Source organism: Bos grunniens, chromosome 9 (genome assembly GCF_055505025.1).
Source record: "Bos grunniens cultivar Pamir isolate PY7600 chromosome 9, Bosgru_T2T1.0, whole genome shotgun sequence".
Classification (NCBI taxonomy): Eukaryota; Metazoa; Chordata; class Mammalia; order Artiodactyla; family Bovidae; genus Bos; species Bos grunniens.
In genome coordinates this window covers 65,389,901-65,400,079 of record NC_141173.1, presented here as the reverse complement: position 1 = coordinate 65,400,079, position 10,179 = coordinate 65,389,901, and positions in this window count along the sequence as shown.

Below are 10,179 nucleotides of genomic sequence, written 5' to 3'. Positions count from 1 at the left end.
TATTTTTAGATGAGTTCCTCTAGGAGGCTCAGAGAAGTTAAGTAATCTGTTTATCATCATACAGTCAGTCAGTTTGATTCCAAAGCCTAAACTCTTCCTTTGGCAGTGTTTGGAGATGTGAAAGGTGTGTCAGCCCACCAGGCATAGGGTGTTCTTCATGCAATGAACATGACGTTTTGGTCGTAATCAGTCATGATGCAGTCCTTGTTTATTTAGAACTACAATGTCTAGAGAAAAGAAAGTGCATCTGAAAAAAAAAAAAAAAAGTGCATCTGTAGTGGGTCTGATTACACAGATGCTGAATGAAAGTTTCTCAGTCGCGTCCAACTCTTTGGAATCCCATGCACTGGAGCCCATCAGGCTCCTCCTTCCATGGGATTCTCCAGGCAAGAATACTGGAGTGGGATACCATTTCCTTCTCCAAGGGATCTTCCCCACACAGGGATTGCTGGTTGAGTGAAAATGGATGGAATTTGTATAGCTGTCTACTGTCCTGGATGGAAAACATTCTATGACACTCTGACATCAGTGTCCCGGGTTGAAAGTTCCCAGCTCCTTCCTGTGTCTCCTCTCTGCTCTCTCATCCCACACTCTGACTTAACAAGTAGCTAACTGGCACTCATCTGTGATGCTGCCATGGGGCAGGGCCAGCTTAGTGATGACAGCACTGTCTGCTGGGTATCAGCAGAGGCAAACAGTCTGCCAGAGGGGTGACATGCCTGCATGTCATACTAATTACTCCCCGGCAGCATCCAGCTTTGCAAAGGGTAGCTTTGCCCACATGCAGTAAGTTCAGATCAAAGCAGTGCCTTCACCTATTTATAAAAGTGCTGAGAGACACAGGGTATTTGGGCTTCCCAGGTGGCACCAGTGGTAAAGAACTGGCCTGCCAATGCAGGAGACATAAGCAACACAGGTTCGATAGGGGTCAGGAAGATCCCCTGGATGAAGGCATGGCTACCCACTCCACTATTTTACCTGGAGAATTCCATGGACAGAGGAGCCTGGCAGGCTACAATCCATTGGGTCACAGAGAGTTGGACATGACTGAAACGGCTTAGCACACACGCCAAAGGTACTTAGAAGGTACTCCTTTGTGACTGCCCTTGTGGCTCAGCTGGTAAAGAATCTGCCTGCAATGCAGGAGACCTGGGTTCGATCCCTGGGTTGGGAAGATCCCCTGGAGAAGGGAAAGGCTACCCATTCCAGAATTCTGGCCTGGAGAAGCACATGGACTCTATAGTCCATGGGGTCACAGAGAGTCGGATACGACTGAGCTACTCACTTTCCTTTGGGACTTCCCTGGTGATGCAGTGGGGGTGCTTCTGCTGCAGTGGGCTATGCGTCGATCCTCGGTTGAGGAACTAAGATCCCACATGCTGTGTGGTGTGGCCAAAAAAGAAGGTCCTTTTCACATCACCATACATACCTAAAAGAGTCTAGTTCACATCTGCACACACACTGTCATTACTAGGACACACTTACTTAGATAATTTTACTTTGATAACATTTTCATTACTTACAGGTTCTGGAGCTCATAGGTGAGCAGTGACTACATTACTGGCAGCCCTGCTCACTTATTGCAATGTCCCCTGTGCCAGCTTCCATGTGGATTTAATTCAAGAATCAGAACAACCAGTACACTTGGAGCAGATAGAGTAGTCTCTGAACACATTGGGAGGGAACCCCCAATGGTTGGGAAAACTGCATCTGCTGGGTAATGAAAGACTCATCAGATTTTCAGGTGACAGTTTAAATTAGCAAAATTTCCCAATTCTGCAAAATTAGCTATAAATCAGGCAAGACTCCACCTGTCCCAAAGACCAAGTCCTGCCAACTCAATGGAAGCGACTGCAGTAATCACAATTTTTTAGAAATTTAAGACCCAGACCCAACTCAGAAGGGTGAAAATTACACCCACTAGGAACTAAAAGGAAAAACAGTCTGAGTTTATTATTTTGTTTGTGCAAAATCTAGTTTCCATCTCACATTGCCTCTCCCATCACAAAATGATTTTTTAAGTTTTAAGTATTGATGGGGCTATTGATGGAGAAAGGAGACATGGACCAATGAATTAAGTGGCCCAAACCCATCCCTAGATGGGTTCTCAAACCTCCAGTGAAAATAAGGGAGGACCTACCCTCCACCTATCCACAAAGGAGCAACCCCGAATATTTCTAAATCAAGGTTGCATCCACAGCAATGCATTAGCATCCCGCTGGCCGTTTATGGACAACTTGGCCGTGTTCTCCGGTGGTGGGACCACTTTAAGATCCTAAATTGGTAGATACACATTTTCCACACCACTAGAACTTCAAACGGCAGCTCCTACGCCCTTTCCACATAAAACCCTAACCACTAACATGCCTCACAAAGGCCCACTAAAATATGAATCGACTTGAATACATAGTGAACTTAATTGCTAATATTCCTTGGCAAATCAGATCCACTATTAACAGCCTAATAATGAGTATGCATAGCGGCGCCCCAGCGCGACCAGATGCGCGTGTAAAATAAATAAATAAAGTCGAACTGCCACGCTAAATAAAGTTGTCCCGCCACCTCAGGTTACCATCTGTTTCTAGTTTGCCTCAACAGTTTTCCCTGAGCTTATTTTCTCAGCTCCAAACAACTCCAGCTGGCGGGTCTTACGATGAACGTGGACGGTCCACCAGCGCCTGGGTTACCTCCGGCTTCCCGTGAGTCCAGATATTTGGACGTGACCTCCACCGACAAGAACCCTGCCATCCTGCAACTTTTTGTGTCTCACGTTCCCTCAGTTTAAAACAAGGCAGTGGAGGAGGGGGCAAGAAAGGAAGGGGGGAGAAAGAAAAATTAAAACATTCCTGTTGGGGGGGATGGTAGTCATAGACAAGTGTGAGATTTGGCAATAAATTATTGTCCAGATGAAGGGAAAACAATCACAAATTAGAAACAGATTTATTCACACTCAGTGCATTAATGAAAACTTAAAAAAAAAGAAAAAGAAAACTAAACTGTGTGTACTGTGTGGAAAAATATAATGGCCCGGCAGGCCTACTTTTTATTAACAACTCATCAGTAAGCAGGTTGTAATTCATAACAAAGAATTCACCCGCAGGAACACCACATGACTGTGAGCTTTTTGAGTTTCCTAAGAAAATACATATGTTGTTCCACTCGGTTTCCTTTCAATAAAACCCACCAGTTAGCACTTCATTTTCAAGCTGTTCTGACAAATCAGGTGAGTTAGCTTTGTAGAAAAAACAGAAGCCAATTTTTCAGCTGAGAATTTTAGGGAATTTTTTTTTTAATAACTTAAATAAATTTCCCCAATGGCAGGGAAGCCATGATAAAGGCTATGAAATGAGTTCATTTGGAACGACTTGAAAGAAGGTCTGTTTTAATTCACTTCATTAATTTTTCCTGAGGAAATATTTAAGGACACATCTCTTGTGCTAAGGTATGTGTCTGCAGGGAGGAGAAAAAAAATTGTGTGACTTCTGTGGTTTTTTTTTTTAATCCCTTGAAACACGATTAACGATTTATGGAGACCATGCAGCAGCTCCACAGAACAGAAGACGCTGAAATGACAACAGCAAGAGCTTCCTGCCACCGAATAGCTACTGAAATAAACACAAATGCCACCAGTCTCTGCACCACACCCTATGCGATGTGATCCCCACCCCGGCTTCAAACACCAGGTGAACTAGACCATTTAATATTTGCAGGAGAGAACGAGGACCTTCTGCCATTTCCTCTGCAGGTAATGACCTTCTTCCTACCTGATTTCCTCAACATCTTCCAGAGTTCCCTTCATCCTTTGAAACCTACTTTATTTCCAGCCTCCTCCAATGAAATCTCCACTGATCACCTTGAATATATAAACAGAACCGTCATCTTTCTCTTTGAATCACTGTAACCCACAGTCTTAGTTCCTCTGAGGTTCTGCCTTCTATAAAGTCCCATGTGAAAGCATTCTTTGAGAATTCCACTTTATGAAGAGGTTTTCACAGCCTATGTGTGTGGCAGAAGTAGTCACCTGACCAAACATTACATTTCTTGGCCCCTAATAGTCTTTCCCTGTCACACAACTAGTTCTGGCCAATGAGCTGTGAGCAGGTGTGATATGTTTTCTACTCACTCTCGACCTTCCACAGCAAATACACAGAGACCTTGGGTCACAGTGGTAATCCATAAGATGGAACTGGCCTGGACTCAGAAGTCACCATGGTACCTTGTCCTAGAAAGCTGTTTTACCTGCTGCCTAGTCATGGGATAAGAAATAAGTATTTGTTGTGATGTACACGTCTGAGGGGCTTCCCAGGTAGCACTCAGTTCAGTTGCTCAGTCATGTCCAACTCTTTGTGACCCCATGAATCGCAGCATGCCAGGCCTCCCTGTCCATCACCAACTCCTGGAGTTTACTCAAACTCATGTCCAAAGAGTCGGTGATGCCATCCAGCCATCTCATCCTCTGTCATCCCCTTTTCCTCCTGCCCCCAATCCCTCCCAGCATCAGAGTCTTTTCCAATGAGTAAACCCTTCACATGAGGTGGCCAAAGTACTGGAGTGTCAGCTTTAGCATCAGTCCTTCCAATGAACACCCAGGACTGATCTCCTTTAGAATGGACTGGTTGGATCTCCTTGTAGTCCAAGGGACTCTCAAGAGTCTTCTCCAACACCACAGTTCAAAAGCATCAATTCTTTGGCGCTCAGCTTTCTTCACAGTCCAACTTTCACATCCATACATGACCACTGGAAAAACCATAGCCTTGACTAGACGGACCTTTGTTGGCAAAGTAATGTCTCTGCTTTTTAATAGGGGTAAAGAATTGGCCTCCCATTGTGGGAGACAAAAGAGACATAGGTTTGATCCCTGGGTCAGGAAGACCCCCTGGAGAAGGGCATGGAAACCCACTTCAGTATTCTTGCCTGGAGAATCCCATGGACAGAGGAACCTGGGGGGCCACAGTTCATGGGGTCACAAAGGGTCGTACACGACTGAACTGACTTAGCATGCACGACCGCCTCTGAGATTTGGAGCCAGCATGACCTGGCCTATCCTGGTCAATTCAGGGTAGACTTAATCTTTGATATTGAGAATTCTGTACTTGGACATGTTTGACTTTTTCACTTTGGATGCCAAGAAACTCAGAACTTGAAGCTCTAAGTTGACCTCTATGGTCACTGTTTATGTTAGTCCCCCTTCTTATATGTGATCATGATTTTTTAATTTAAAAGTGTCCTAATTTAAATTTAACACCATTTTATTGTGGAGGTTCTTACTGAGCAGCTTCACATACATTCTTTAGGATGAGGCTTTGTATACACACACACACACACACACACACACAAAGAGAGAGAGAGAGAATTAATACCATTCTCCGTGTATGTGTTTCTCTTACTCTCAGTACTAGACTGTAAACTTCTTCAGGGCAGCACCTGAAATCTACCCATCTTCACATCCCTCAGAATTGCTAACATACTGCCTTGTTTAACGAGCAATTTGAGTGAAATAAACCATAAGGATCCTGAAGATGAGGACAATAATGTTACAGGTCTCTATGTCTGGTTGCACAGTTGGTGCACTGCACAAAGGCACCTGCTGAGCTGACAAGTGGAATCCAGCCTATATGCACCAAGCCTTACACCTTGGCCCTGGAGGAGACAGTCCTTTATGTAATTTTGTCTCCTGGAAAGGACATTATTTTGCACTTTATTCACCTAGACAGACCATAGTTTTATAATCTGTAGAATAAGTTTCTACCCACTAAGAACACAAAAACACCTAATTATAGAATTAAAAAATATAGCAAGAAGTAGTGATGCTAAAATTAAAATAAAAAGTTTTTAAAAAGATGGCAAAATGAAGACATAGCTACCTGAAAGAATTATATATCATTGAAGAAAAGAAAGCATAGAACAGGGACTTCCCTGGTGGTTCAGGGGTTAAGACTTCCCTTTCCAGTGTATGGGATGTGGGTTCAAACGGTTGGGGAGCTAAACTCCCATATGCCTCACAGCCAAAAAACTAAAACATAAAACAGAAGCAATACTATAACAAATTCAATGAAGGCTTTAAAAATGATCCACATCAAAATATCTCTTTAAAAAGAATATATAGAATATATAATGCAATTGAGGCTTCCCTGCTGGTTCAGTCGGTAAAGAATCCGCCTGCAATGCAGGAGATGGCAGGTTTGGTCCCTAGGTCTCGAAGATCCCCTGGAAGAGGCATGACAATCGACTCCAGTATCCTTGCTTGGAGAATCCCATGGACTGAGGAGCCTCGTGGGCTACAGCCCAAAGGGTCACAAAGAGTCAGACACGACTGAAGCAACTGGGCATGCATACACGCATAATACTTTTAGTTAAATTCAGTGTCAAAGATTTGAAAGATAACAGTGTACTGTTCTGGGAAATGATACCAGAAAACCTGTATTTGCCCCCGTGTGTTTAATGTATCAAAGTTTCAATTACTTGTTTTCATTAAATATTAGCACTTTTGAAACCCCACCGTATCCACACCCCGCCTTTCCTCTTCAGTGTAAAGTACCATGTTGCTTTACTGCTGAACTACATATGTGGCTTCAGAGGATGGCTCAGGAAGAGAAGACTCCAGATTGTGGAACTGTCAATCCAGAAATTTCCCAAACAACACACATGACCTACTGCACTTGGACACCTTAGCACCCCTGTCTCAAGACCTCAGCACACATCAATAAAACTGGTGCAATGCGATTCTTGTTCCTACAATTTGGGAGGGATGCTTCCAATTCTATTAAAGTGGTTGTTGACAATAAACTTTGAGCAGTCATCCTTGATGAGATTAACACAAAATGTAGAGGAACTACTAAAACAATTCTGTCCTTAACTAAAAAGATTAGAGAAAAGCTTCCAAACCTTTCCAGCTGACATTTCCCCCTCATGTCTGCAACGACTCCATCTCTAAGAAAGCAAGTATTGCCCCTATGACCCCCCAACCCACTGAGCCACCATGAGATATTACTCACCTGGGAGAATACAATCCGCAAACACAGCCCACATGGAAAAAAACCACCAGTTCCTGTTACTTTCTTTTGGACCACCAGCCACTATGAATGACCCTTTGAATAAAAATGAACTTTTGGTGCAATGTACAAGATCCACATGCTCCCCTCTGTAGCCTTACCTTGCTCCCTTCTCCTTCTCACTCTCTACTCCAGCCACAAGGATTTTTTCTAGTTCTTTTATGTCCCTAATCTTTGTCTCCTTCAGATCTTCTTGGACCGAAGCTACCCCTCCTCCATTGTTTCTCCTCACCCCACCTTGCCCTGGCTAACACCTCTTTGTTCTGTAGCCCTGGGCTTATAAACACTGCTTTCCTCAGGAAGTCATCCCCAGTTAGTCCCTGGACTGTCAAACCCCAACATCCTCTACACTTCTCCTCTTCAGCACTCAGCCATCACCCGTCTTTTCTGCAAGCTCCTTGAGGGAAAGATTACTTACATCTTCCTCATTGCTGCATCCCCAGTGCTAAGCTCATGTCTGGCCCTCAGTAAGTAAATACTTACTAAGCAACGTCCATTGGGGTAGAATTGAAATTCAATGGCTTTCCCATTCCTATCACTCAGATCATGACGCATAAAAGACATCTGCCAAAAGAAGTCACTCTTTGAATTGAACATGGACCTCATTTTTTGAGTTTCCTCTATGTTCAGAAAGAAGACCCAAGTTGATCTTTGGCAGGAAATCGTCCAAGCTACACTCTGAATTACAAACGGATGTGTTAGTAAGCAAACTTGGCAAAACAAATAAACAAAGGCAGATTGGATGTTTCACTGAAAGAAGTTCTGCTTCTTTAGCAAGTTTCTACTAAAAGAAGCTGCTCAAAATTTCCACTCTACTTGGGACCCCTTAGGTCCAGCCCTCCCATCTCAAGGAGCTTTGGAGGTCAACGCTGGATCTCAGCCACACTTCCTCACTCAGCCTTACTTCCCTCCCACCACCCTGACTTGGATCTCTGCCCCTGCTATCAGCCCAGAGCCACCACTGTTTGGATGACCCACTTTGGACCACTGTTCTCATAATGACCTAATCCTGATCCATGAATCTTGATTAATAACATCACTCGCCACTGGTCTCCCAACTATTTCTTTGGACTAAGGGCCTCTTGCTACTAGCCTAGCCCTGCTGAAGCCACAAGTGTCAGCCTAACACCCTGGATGACCTGCTGGGAAAGAAACTTAGATTTATCACACTCACCAATGTATCCTGTCCCAAGAGCAAGCATCTGAAACACAATTTGTCTTCCTCATTGATTCCCCTCCTCCTTCAAATCTGCTCATCCTCTTGGCTAAGGAAATCATCATCCACTCACCTCCTTAAACAACAAATTTTAATCATCCCAGGCTTCTTTTTCTCTCTAAGAAGCCTAAATTAGCCTGTAAGTCTGATCAGTCCCACCAATAAACTATTTCCCGTTTTCATCCCCTCTGCTGCATCATAACACTTATTCAAGCAACTGTGGGACTTCTCTGGTGGCTCAGACTATAAAGAATCTGCCTGCAACACAGGAGACCTGGGTTCCCTGGAGAAGGGAACAGATTCCCATTCTGGTATTCTTGCCTGGAGAATTCCATGGACAGAGGAGCCTGGCAGGCTACATACAGTCCATGGGGTCACGAAGAGTCAGACTCAACTGAGTCATTCACACTAACTAACTGAGCATCTGTTGTCTCCCTCCTGGACTCTGTGATCATCCCCCTGACCTGCACCCTGCTTCCTCAGTCTCTCCCTCTGCAACCATCCTCTGCAGTATTATCCAAGCCAGCTTCAAAACACTACTAGTCAAATATCACTCGCCTTCTCCAAAACAGTCCATTATGCTCAGCCACAGGAGGAAGCTAAAATACACTGGCATTCAAATCTCTCCCAATCTGGCCCTGACACCTTCAGCTACTTTCCTCCCCACCCACATGCCTTGTGCCTAGTCATATCAAATAATTTGCTTTTGCTCGCATCTTTTTTGAAAAATTTTAAATTAATTAATTTATTTTGTTGTGTTCTGTCTTACCTGTGACATGTGGGATCTTCGATCTTTGTTGCAGCATGCAGGATCTTTAGTTGTATCATGCAGATTTGGTTCCCTGACCAGGGATCGAACTCAGACCCCCTGCATTGGGAGCTCAGAGTCAGCCACTGGACCATCAGGGGAGTCCCTGCTCGAATTCTTTCATCTGACTGAAATTCCATCCTCTGCCCCATCCCCCTCACCCCAACTCCAACCCCACCTCATCACCAGTTTTTCCATTTTCCAGAGTCTTGATTTCCTCTCCAAATCCTGCAGAGTAAGTTACTCATTCAAATAGCATTCACTGAACACCTAGTAGGGTCCTCTCTGCTCTCTTTGCTCTTTATTGATGTCTCTACAATAATATTATTGGATTGTGTTTATTGTTTCGTTGTTTACATACTTGTCTCTAGGCTGAGTTCTATGCCAGAGTACATTTCCTTTACCTCTGAACCCACAGGACCTGCAATGATGAATGGTTACGAGTCTGATGAAATCATGAATGAATGAATACAATTTATTCTTTGATTCATTAAAACTGTAAAATGAGAACCTCAGTCTTTGGCATACACTCACCACCTTGCTCATGGCAGTGCCCCACCCAACATCACTGATGGTGACCATTTCATTACCTACATAGGTAGTACCTGCTGCTGCTGCTGCTGCTGCTAATGCTAAGTCGCTTCAGTCGTGTCCAACTCTGTGCGACCCCATAGATGGCAGCCCACAAGGCTCCCCCATCCTGGGGATTCTCCAGGCAAGAACACTGGAGTGGGTTGCCATTTCCTTCTCCAATGCATGAAAGTGAAAAGTGAAAGTGAAGTCGCTCAGTCGTGTCCGACTCTTAGCGACCCCATGGACTGCAGCCCACCAGGCTCCTCCGTCCATGGCATTTGCCAGGCAAGAGTGCTGGAGTGGGTTGTCATTGCCTTCTCCGTAGGACCCTGGAAAGAATTTAAAAAAGAGTGGATTACATGTATACGTACAACTGATTCACTTTGCTCTATACCTGAAACTAACACAACACTGTAAATCAACTATACCCCAATAAAACTTTTTTTAATTTTTAAAAAGTATATTTACACCTCATTTTCCATCACATCCATTCTGCTCCTATTGCTCCCACTTTTCCTCTCTTGATTCGA